The following is an 11,549-nucleotide window of genomic DNA, read 5'->3' on the forward strand; positions in this document are numbered from 1 at the left end:
CCTTTGGGGGGGGGGGATCAGGAATTCAGGGGGTGACCAGGTGAAAGTCTGTTATATAGTTGTCCAAGTTCACAGCTATATAAAGCAGTTGAAATAGTTGCCAATCTGGTTAGGCATTTAAGGCTCATGAGTGTTGATTTTTGTGAAGCCAGTGGTAGAGCTTGATGCATGAGTGCACGGTAGTGATGACATAATGATGTAGATGTCTTCCAAGAAATAATTTAAAAACTTAGGGTATTTGAAATTAAATACTAGGGTATTTTCATGGTTATGGCAAAACAAGACTTTAATATCAGGCTTTCTGATTGGGGCGAGCCTGAGCGAGCCTCACACTAGCGAGTCGCCCACGTAACTTTCGTCTCAGCGACCATGCCCAAAAAACTACAGAAGAAATCGGAAAGAGACCCTGAAATAAACGGACTTACCGTGAAATAAACGGCGTAAATCACAGCACTTCCATATATGTTCGTCTCATCGACCATGCCACGGAGAAATATACGATGTAGATTACAGCACTTCCATATTAATGTTCGTCTCATCGACCATGTCACGGAGAAATATACGACGTAGATTACAGCACTTCCATATATGTTCGTCTCATCGACCATGTCACGGAGAAATATACGACGTAGATTACAGCACTTCCATATATGTTCGTCTCATCGGCCATGTCACGGAGAAATATACGACGTAGATTACAGCACTTCCATATATGTTCGTCTCATCGACCATGTCACGGAGAAATATACGCAGTAGATTACAGCACTTCCATATATGTTCGTCTCATCGACCATGTCACGGAGAAATATACGACGTAGATTACAGCGTATGAAACACGTGTATCAGCGCGTGAATATGAAAATCACCTAAGGTTGGCTAAATGAATGCAGAAGAACGGCTTAGAAGAAGGAGACAGCTGTACAGATTGAGAAGGGACCGAGAAACACCAGAAGCTGAAGAAAGACGAAGGAGAAACAGAGAATACTCCAGAACAAGATATGCTCGGCAAAGGGACACAATCTTGCAGCAGAGAAGGCAGAATTAGTATGTAAAATAATGAATCAGTCACACAACAATAACATTGATTTATCTACATAATAATTTTGTTTGCTTGCTTATGCTTTACGTTGTGTTATCAGATTTGTATATGACCACTATTGCTGCTATGCATACTCCCATTAAATATGTTCAGGCTCGCCCAACGATGCTGTTTGCATCTGTCTAGTATTATATCTGGGGGGTAGTTGAGATGGCTGTGCATGCCATTTTGAAAGTAGAGATTTTACAAAATATATACACTTTTTGAGATGGAATTTAAGGACAATGTTGAGAGTTAAGCATGCTTTTATTTTCTATACTTGGGCTCTCAGATATCGAATAGCCATCACTATAATATATACTGAGAGCACTTTAAGGTTTGTAGTGTTCTGCGATACAGTGCATTTTGTGTATCGCATATCACCATCAATAAACTGTTCGATACGATACTGTATCACGATACTATAATAATAAAGTGGTCATGGCTAGTTATGACTGGAGTATTAGCTAATAGTTGTAACAATATCCAATTTATCTGTACCTTAAAGAACCAACACTGATTCTACATTCACTTTGCATATGATTTCTTTATTCTGTGAATGCTGCTAAACTGCAATAATAGTTATACTGATCATGATGTGACAAATAGCTAGTGTTTCCTGGTATGATTTTTAGTATGGAAAACAGAGTTGTTGTTAAACGTACATCTCTACCTGGATATCTGCCTCTATTACACCACCCAGACAATTAGCTACCACAAACATTTAATTTTAATACATGCTCCCACAAAGGCTTGTCCGGATTTCTCCGCATTTTAGTGAGTTGTCAAGATGGCTAGTATATACAGCAGATTGTTTACTGCTAGTTCTTTATACTTAAAGTGTAACAGCTATTGTTTTTAGAAGACCTGGGCCTAGAATATTTTTGCCATAACACAGTAACAGCAGCACGTATAAATGCGTATTTGTATGGCTTCTCGTAGCATTGCATTTTATAGCACAGGTAGATTTTCTGTTCGAGTATTTAGATCACTGTTGCAGTAATAGAGCAATCACTACCTGTTCTACTAGAAAACTTCGATATATCGATATTTCCTAAGTACAGTATCGTATAGTGATACTTATTTGCTGTATCAATATATTGCCGTATCGATATGTATTGCAGATCCCTAAAGGTTTGCATTTGCAATTTTTAACCTGGGAAAATTTTACATATTAACCACTCTCAGATTGAATCTCAGAGCATTTTTGTTAAGTCTAGTATGTCATTGCTAAACCCAAGTATAGTGTAGTAGTCACTCACAACTTTAGGAGGTGAGTCTGAGATTTTAAGGGGGGAAAGTCCCCCCCCCCCCCCCTAACAGCCCTAGAATAAACACTGCACACGCGCGGCGGTGCTTCAACTCTAACATATAGTATTAATGCAAAAAAGTAAAGATAGCTGACATTCTCTCCAATTGCATCATCGCAATCATATTAACTTACCTTGAATGCTCTGTTTGAGTAGTTCACTGTTCTATTAGAGTATTTTAATGCTTATAGCTTGAATATTAAGACTTACTCTCACAAATATAACTTTGACCACTTCCAATTTGTGCCTCCTGCAGTTTTAACGTATAGGACCAGCTTAGTGCCACCTAGCTAAAATGGCCATCTTTAAATTCCCTGGATGAGTGTAGTGGATAAAAAATATTTACATGCAGTGAGTACCTGTATAATATACAGGTATTCACTGCATATAAATATTTTAAATGCAGCCACCTGTTTAAGACCAAACTGAAGATGAGAGGCTGCAAATACAGGTTGCTCTGTGTGTTTTAAGATTTGCTTTAGTGACTTGTAATTGTAGTTTCTATAGTTAGTGACAAAGAAAGCAGTGCCATGAATCTTTCAAACCAAAGATACAATAATGTACTAAATCAATTAAGAAAATTGAGGTACTTCATCACATCTTAGTTCAACCAAGGAGTCCACACTCCACCAAAATTAGCAGGATTGGATTTAGGATCTAGAGGAGGATTTAATTGCTCAATATGTGTAGAATTATAATATTCAATCCTCTCTTTCAACTGCTGCACTATTTCAGGATGTTGGTTAGCAACATTGTTCCTTTCATTAGGATCTTCTTCAATATTGAACAGCCATGTAAAGGAAGGAGTATATGGAGGAGGCTCTACTGTGCCATCTAAGTGAATCCATCCATCACGGCAAGCATTACCCAATCCCCCAAGTGTTAAACTGCAGTTAGGTAGACCTGTTATAAGCTTCCATTGCCCTATTCGGATAGCAGCCTGTCCTCTAAACCCTGTACGAGGTGGATCCAAGTTTATTAACAGTTCTTTACGAGGTGTTTTGTCATTGTCAGTAATAGTCTTCCATACGTTGTACCCATCTAATGCCCACTTTTCTTTATCCAGTTCCAAACCAGCAATACCTTCTACTATTGTTGGTAGCCAGTCAGTTGCATGAATCAGTTGGTTATTATAATAGTTCAGTTTTGGTAGTTTAGAACCCCACACAAATGCAGTACCACGGACTCCACCTTCAAACACAGTATCCTTGTTCCCCCTCAGTGGCCAGTTACTACTTCCCTCCCTAGTCTGTCCTCCATTATCAGTTGTGAATATAATAATGGTGTCATCTAGTAAGTTCCTCTCTTGCAGTCTCATTGTAATATTAGCAATTCCCTCATCAGCTGCTCGCAGCATCCCACAAAATGTTCGTCGGTTATCATAAGGAATATCTTGACATTGATCAATGTACTTCTGAGGAGCTTCCAGTGGAGCATGTACTGACTGATATGCAGCATAAATGAAGAAAGGTCCTTTATCACTATCATGGTTCGTGATAACTTGTTCAACTGCTTCAGTAAATAATGTAGTGCTGTAAATCCCATTTTTATCAGTAACCGGTGTAGTATTATTTCTAAAGTCAATTCCATTAAATACTACTGTTAGATCAACTGCACCATCATCTTCCAAACCAACAGCCCCAACACTGTGTGTAAAATAGTCTTCAGCAGCATCATAGTACCCATAGAAGGTATCAAATCCCCTGTAGGTTGGGGTGTACTCCCACTTGTGCATACCAAGGTCCCATTTGCCTACACAGTGTGTAGAGTAACCACCTTTCCTCAACTCATCTGCAATTGTGGTTTGGTTTAATGGCATTGCAAAAGGATGACCATTTGAGATTACTGTCCTAGCCAATCCCATGTGATAAGGATAACGACCAGCCATTATCGCTGATCTTGTTGGAGAGCATACTCGTTGCACGTAGTATTGCTGTAGACGAATTCCTTCACTGGCAAACTTATCGATAGTTGGTGTTTTAATATCGGATCCTTTGTAGCTGGTATCGTTCCATCCCAGATCGTCTATTACAATCATCAGTATGTTAGGCTTCGTGGCTACAAAGGACTGGCTCCATTGTGCCAAGAAAGCGAAGAGCAATGCAGCTGCCTTGTTCAACATTTGTTCGGTGACTCGACAGAACTGACAAGACCGCTGCGTCACATGACGTAAACCGCAAGATTAATCTCAGCGCGAGCCTCGTATAAGCTATATTATGGTGTGAGCCGGGTGTGAATGTATACAATGAACCAGCTCTTTCAACAGGCAGCAAACCATCCTACATGGTGCCATAATATATGTGCATATGCTGCATCTACTTTTAGCCAATCAAACAATGACAAGCCGCATGCAGTATATAGCTGAAGGAGTTCATGCCGGTGCATAGTAGAGTGCGTACACTGTTAAAAATAAGGAGTAACTATTACTCCCCTAGGGGAGTTCCCAGTGTAGGGAGGATTTAACACCCCTATATTTTTGTGGAGAGTAACTAACACCCCACAAAGGAGTAACAGGAACCCTTTGAAAAATCTATTATAGGGAGTTCTAGTTACTCTAGGAGAGTTCACATAAGCATGCAAGGCGTTTCCTTTACTCCATGAAATTCTGCAAATAACTCCATATAAAATTTCAAATGATGTTAAAGACATACAGCAAAACTGTAACAAAATATTTACAATATCCAGCTTTATAATATTGGAAAGTCTCTGAAAAAGAGACCAGTAGCAAGGCTTCATCATCAGCAAACGATGCTTCACTGCCACTTCACTTCCTGCCACATGACATGTTATCAGCTGTAGTAAATAGCAGTATAGTAAAGAAATATTCAACAATCATATACTTGTTACCTTTATGGCTGAAGGTATGTCACACACAGTTGCCAACAAAGTTGTAAAAACAATTCTTCCAGACCAGCAGCATTGGTAGTGTAAACTAAAAAGGCAAACAGTTGCTATCATGCAAAACAGCACTTTTTTCTACCTGGAGTTCATCATTTTGTTTGTCTATTTGTTCACTGATTTCTTGTGGCACCTGTAATATATGTTTACAAATTGATGCACAGTCACTTTATGTTAACACACTTACTGGATGTTGTAAAAATTCTATGTTCTCAGTGACATTGAGACATCCATACTAAAAAAGTAAATATGTGCTTACGTAACTATAAACATTATCTCCTTACAGGTCAAGAATAACTTGGAAAGTTGATGAAGTTGAAGACACACAATAGCTATACATTGTATCAAAGATTCTTGTTAACTGCAGACGATACATCTTACCAGTTAATTCCAGTGAATCTGCATGTAATTATGTAAAAAGACAATGATACAGGCTACTGACCTTACCAGGCAATATCATTGTGTCCGGCTGCTAACGTCAACTGAAGGCAGACGGACATGATATGTACGCCATGTTTAAGCTAGGTGGTTTTCCTCTCCTCCCTCAAGTCTTCAACTTCTTACACACTGACTACTAGTAGCTAGCGGTGAGCTTGAATGGGCTGAATAGTGAATACTGTACGTACCAGTCAGTGTGGATACGACTGAGTCCGCCGAATTTTATTCTCTTTCCCTGAGTCTTGAACTATTTCTGCCGTATCACAATAAGGCGCCTAAACCCTCACGAGCAGTGGTGACTTCTGTTGGAGCCAGTTTATTAAACCAGTGTGTCACACGAGACGACTCAGATATGAGCTCAAACGTACCTGAAGAAACAATGAACGAGATAGGCTCTAGTGAACGTCCAGTAATTATTCATGAACAAGCAAACAATTTAGTATCACCTTTTAAGCACTACAATTCCTCAGAGAAGCAAGCCGCTTTCAAATACTCAACACGGCTCTGTTGTTAAAGAAGCCGTTTCTATGGTAACACTCTTCACTCTAAATAATGCGCTTGTAATAGAAATGGTATTTAATAATTATACATACGTATTTCAAAATATTCTTGATTAACAATTCGTCCTCCTGTTTTCGTACTCTCTGTTTCCTTCACTATGTCTTGGTTAGCCTGTAAAATAAAACATGAGTAAATGGCTGCCATTGAAAAGGAAGCCTAAATAATTACTTTCCTTTTTTACATTGAGTGGCTAGAATTGAACTGGTTAGTTAATGGAGAAAATAACATAGTGAGACAGCTATAACCTGCAAGTGGCTCATTCATATGTGGCCTCAGCCATACTGGCTCACTGAGTTCACCTTAGCTACTAGCTAGCTGGTAATGGGAACTCTTCAATTTGGTGCCTTCACTTACTTGGAGTTCTCTTTACCCTTAGTGGGTTACTGTTACTCTCCTAGTAATCCAAACTCCCCTTTCAGAGTAAAATATTTCACTCCCCTAGTTACTGTTACTCCCCTGTTTTAACAGTGTATACATCCAGGCCATTGATAAGATTGTTTACTTATTTATTTATTATTATTACTGGGCAGGCAGTGTTTACTGATTATGCCCGGGGGCAGGGGGAGCGGGGATTACAAGGGGGGAACATATGTACAATTAGCTATTTACAAATGATTAGTTGGCTACAAATGTTATCTAAAAATAATTTCTTATCAGTCATTTCAATTAATGAGGTCGATAATGAGTTCCAATCAATGATAGTTCTTGGGAAGTAGCTATTTCGATATGCTGTGGTGTTAGCATAAATACAATTGTACATGTGTTTCTCCTATTTATTTTTGCCATTTTACTATGTGACAAAGACAATCAGGCAGACAGATTACAACTATTCTCCTCATCTAAGAGGATGCATAAACCATGACTACTAGTCTAAGAATACATAGCTACCTTATAAACTCTGGACACTGCATAGCTGTTGTTTTGTTTGTTTGTTTTTATCCGCATGTTGCAGTTAGGAACTGGAGGGTGAACACTGGAGGAAAACCTTATATGAGGAGAGTAAGCAAAAATCTTTGTAACTAAAGTTCGAGACAAATGCCTAGAAGAGTTTTAAAATATCTAAGCATGACTGCTGTTATAGTATACGAATCAATACAAAATAATTGCCTAATTAGAGTGGCATGTAGCCACACATGCAAGCCTCAATGCCAGCTACAGGTGTAGCTTAGGACTTGTAAGTACAAGCAGTGACCCAATTTTCCTTTTCTGCACATGCAAAAGTTGTGGGAATACTCAATAAAAAAATTTAGAACTTTTGATTTAAGTTTTTTTTGCACATTTTGATAAAGCAACTATTAAGACTTCTTGCTATGCATGGAGTTTCACACCCATTGCTAGTAGTTATATCAAACCATGTATATCACATATGTGGGACACCAATTAACTTACAAATTGGGTGATTTTTCAGGTGATGAAATGGTTACAAGTCTTTAGATTGAAGAATAGGACCAAGAACAGTTGATTTAATTATCAGAAATCTCTTTTCATATAAAAAGTTACCGTAATCACTTACAGCCATATACTCAATCATTTATATTTATTTATTTTATTTTATTTATTACTTTATGGCAAGTATGCCAAGGGCCTGCAAGCAACTATATATACTACATTTTTAAAGCTATTATCCCAGTTTAACAGAACTAAGTTTTATTAAAGTAGAGAGCGTTTTGTTAGAGTGGTCAAAACCTTTTATTGCTTATAGTAGATTGTCTGGCTTTACATACAACCTCACAGTTGTTGACTTTTTGGTTACCTGAAGTATGTTGGTGGTTCCCATGCAGGCATTCAAGATTCCATGGTTGCATAGCTGCTGTTTCTCACCCATGAGATGTTTGATTTGCAATTCTGTATGAGGAAGAGAGGTCTTTTTCATTATTTATTATTGAAGAAATGCTCCACAACAGCAGGTTATCTGTTACTATATATGATGGTTAGGCAAGGCCTTCTAAAAATCAAGTGCTTTACATTTTACTGCATTTGTTCTGTACTGTAAAATGATAACCATGCGCAGCCTTGTCAGCATCAAAATATTGTGATTAATAATGAATTGTGAGGTGGTAGCTATAGGGTGAAAAGTGATGAGAAACATTTTAATCTACAATAGTTAGCCTGACCCTAAGTTTTTGTAATAGGTTTTGGCATTGTAATTCAAAGCTTACGGATTTATTAATCAATTAATACATTTCAACCTTTTATTGTTGGCACAAGAACTAGGTCAAGAAATCAAAAGTTTAATTTTAGCCCACACTAGCTCTGCAGTGTTTGGAAGGTCCTTTTGAGTAGTTGACTGTCATTCAGAATTAATTAAGACTCACTTCTATATTATAATTTTGATCACAAGCATGCTGTATCACTTCTTGCACTTTCATGCTTAACATACAATTACAGTATATCAGTATCCCATCCAAAAACAGCTTATAGCTGTAAAAAAAAGTGCACGTCCAAGTAAAGCAGAGTTAACTGCGACAAAAGTAATGAAATCATAATGCAGCCATGTGCGAGGTGTGCAAGTTGTAAAATTAATATTAGCTAATCAGATAATACAATGTTTTTGTTAAAGTGTTAATGAGAACTATGCAATGCTGCTAGTTTTTAAGTGTGTGAGCATCTTCATAAATGCTACGCAAATTTGATTCATTATTCCGGCTTTACTAGGTGGATCTAACAATTCTTGGTTGCCAACTCAGTACTGTACATACATATGTATATATATGCAAATACAGTTCTCTACATGATGTCTCAGCAGTAATGATACTAGTCTTCCACACATTATATCCATCTAATGCCCACTTGTGTTTATATCCAGTTCCAAACCAGCAATAACTTCTACTATTGTTGGTAGCCAATCAGTTGCATGAATTAGTCAGCTTTGGTAGTTTAGAGCCCCACACAAATATACCATAGGCTCCACCTTCAAACACAGTAGACTTGTTCCCTCTCGGTGGCCAGCTACCCTCCCAAGTCTGTCTCTATATCAGTAGTAATTGTGTCATCTAGTAAGTTCCTCTCTTTCAGTCTCATTGTAATGTTAGCTATTCCTTCATCAGCAGCTCGTAGCATCCCACAATATGTTTGGCATTTATCACAACAAATATTCAATGTAGTATATACATCTGAGGAGCTCCAGTGGAGCATGTATTGATTGGTATGCAGCATAAATAAAGAATGATCTTATCACACTATCACAGTAACTTGTTCAACTGCTTCAGTGAACAACATGGTACTGTATGTACCATTTTTATCAGTGTGGTATTGGTTCTGAAGTCAATTCCTTTGTAATAGTTTTGGATCATCAACACTGTCATTCAGCATACCAAAAGCAGCAATGCTGCAAATAAAAGGTGTCAAATCCCCTGTAGGTTGGAGTATACTTCCACTTCTGCATAGTTATCATGTTCTCATTTTCCTACGCAATGTATAGAATAATCATCTTCCTTCAACTTATGTGCAATTGTGGTTTGCTTTAACAGCAATGCAAAAGGATGACCATTTGCAATCACTGCTGACACAATAGTAATTTGAGTTGTATCAGGTGCTAAAAAATGGGGCTAGTTGTGGCCAAAAAGCTAGTTATAAATTACTTTTGGCTAGTTGTAAATGGTAGTTCTAAAAGTCAGACTGCTAAATAGCAAGCTGCACCACAGAAAAGAATAAAGTCAAAAATTACATACATGTGCTGTGCATGTTTACAGGGATTTGACTAAAAGAACTTCAAGATCCAGTCTTGAGATTGCCATTTTCAACCCCACTTGTGGTCCATTAAAATTGCAACTTATAGTTATGGTTATTTTCACAGTCCACTATTAGCCTTATGCAGTGGTAGTACCGTAGCCAGTAAGGTCCACGGTTATTGCTAATTGAAACTTTCCTATTGCAATATAAAATAATTGCCTTCGAGAATTGGCTTGTATGTCACTGTAAGTTTGTTTCCTATAGTTCCAGGTCTCAGTCACTTATCTCAAATTGCTTCCAGGTTCAATCTTGCCATGTTTCAACTAGGTAAATATGCTCCCACACTCCCTTCAATCATTTCCTTCACTGACATTTGCTACACAACAATCGTGACAATATAGCTACGTAGTTAGAACACAAAATAATTAATTCAAACACAAAGAAAATTTTGTTTATATGTACTACTACCCCCCTCCCCCCGGTCCAGGTTTGGGCTAGTTGTAAAAAATAGTTCTTTTAGCCACTGAGTTGTATAGTTATGATGTACGAAGGACAGCCTCAGTAAGAAAATTTTGCATTTGCAGCACCATGCTTGATTTCCTAGAAAATTGTGTAAATGAAAAACATTTGGATAATTCTCTGTATTGCATACGATGACTGGTATATCAGTCTTGTATGAAATTTCACCTCCCGGCCATGTGCTCCACTTTATGTCCATCACTGTATTAAACATTAAACCAAAATTTTATATGATCAAGAAGCATTGTAGGTATAATTGTAGTGTGAAGGGCTATACCAGCCCTCACGTATAGCTACTTTTGCTTTCCAGGTGAAACATTGCTATGTCAACAACGTAAGTTGGTTTAAATGATCACAATGAAATACATGTACATGCACATCAGAAAGAGAGAGGAACCATCATTATTAAATGATGCAGAAGTGTACAAAACAAAAATAAATAAATAAAGGCAGGTAAATCCTCAGACACATGCGACCAAACAGGACCATAAAAGGATCTCTTCATTTAAATCTGAAGTCTTAGCCCACTATGTGTTTCTAGCTATTCAGTAAACCTAAGAAAAGTAATTATATTACTGTCAAAGTTTTGAGTCATTCAGGCTAGTGTTTTATAGTGATCACGTGGGAGTTGATGTTTTAACTAAGGACTGGTCAATGTAGGACCATGCAGTTATTTATTTAGTCATGGAAATTTTCAAGTTTGAGTTCACCTAATATTACCAGCTTTCCAGTCAGTGTGCCAGTGTTTAGCGATAAGGAAGTTCCACTATAAGAGTTACTAGACTAATCATTAAAGAGGACCACACTTGAATTTAGTTGGGAAAGTTAAAGTTGGCTATGACCAGTGGTCATTGCTACATACTGAAGCTACTTTGGTTACTGGTAACAGAAATTAGTCAGAACGTTTTAGTGCGGTAGAGTTAAGGGTGTAGTGTGAGTGCTGTAATCCCTGACTGTTCTATTAGAGTATTTCGATCTTTTGCATAGTTTAAAAAAAATCTGTGTCCTTGGTTTCTACTGGGTCATGTGCACTTAAGCGCCTGTAATATCAATGATAGTCCTCAGGGTTCCAG

At 37.7% G+C, this 11,549-nt stretch overlaps 1 long non-coding RNA gene and 1 pseudogene across 8 annotated transcripts; both read right to left on the reverse strand.

The window, feature by feature from the left end:
* Positions 1-2,879: 2,879 nt before the first annotated feature.
* On the reverse strand, positions 2,880-4,552 carry LOC136256020 (arylsulfatase B pseudogene; annotated as a pseudogene).
* Positions 4,553-5,009: 457 nt separating this feature from the next.
* On the reverse strand, positions 5,010-6,271 carry LOC136256360 (uncharacterized). Of its 8 annotated transcripts, none has more exons than XR_010701477.1 (8): positions 6,171-6,271; positions 6,093-6,119; positions 5,734-6,026; positions 5,571-5,685; positions 5,474-5,521; positions 5,369-5,419; positions 5,236-5,320; positions 5,010-5,181 (listed from the first exon to the last, which is right to left on the reverse strand). It is a non-coding gene; the product is annotated as an uncharacterized lncRNA (long non-coding RNA). The 8 variants fall into 8 exon arrangements; XR_010701479.1 differs by lacking the exon at positions 6,093-6,119 and having other exon boundaries at positions 5,734-5,860; positions 5,913-6,092; positions 6,171-6,268; XR_010701478.1 differs by lacking the exon at positions 6,093-6,119 and having other exon boundaries at positions 5,734-5,867; positions 5,913-6,092; positions 6,171-6,268.
* Positions 6,272-11,549: the final 5,278 nt, after the last annotated feature.

The sequence above is a fragment of the Dysidea avara genome, chromosome 5 (assembly GCF_963678975.1).
Source record: "Dysidea avara chromosome 5, odDysAvar1.4, whole genome shotgun sequence".
NCBI lineage: Eukaryota > Metazoa > Porifera > Demospongiae > Dictyoceratida > Dysideidae > Dysidea > Dysidea avara.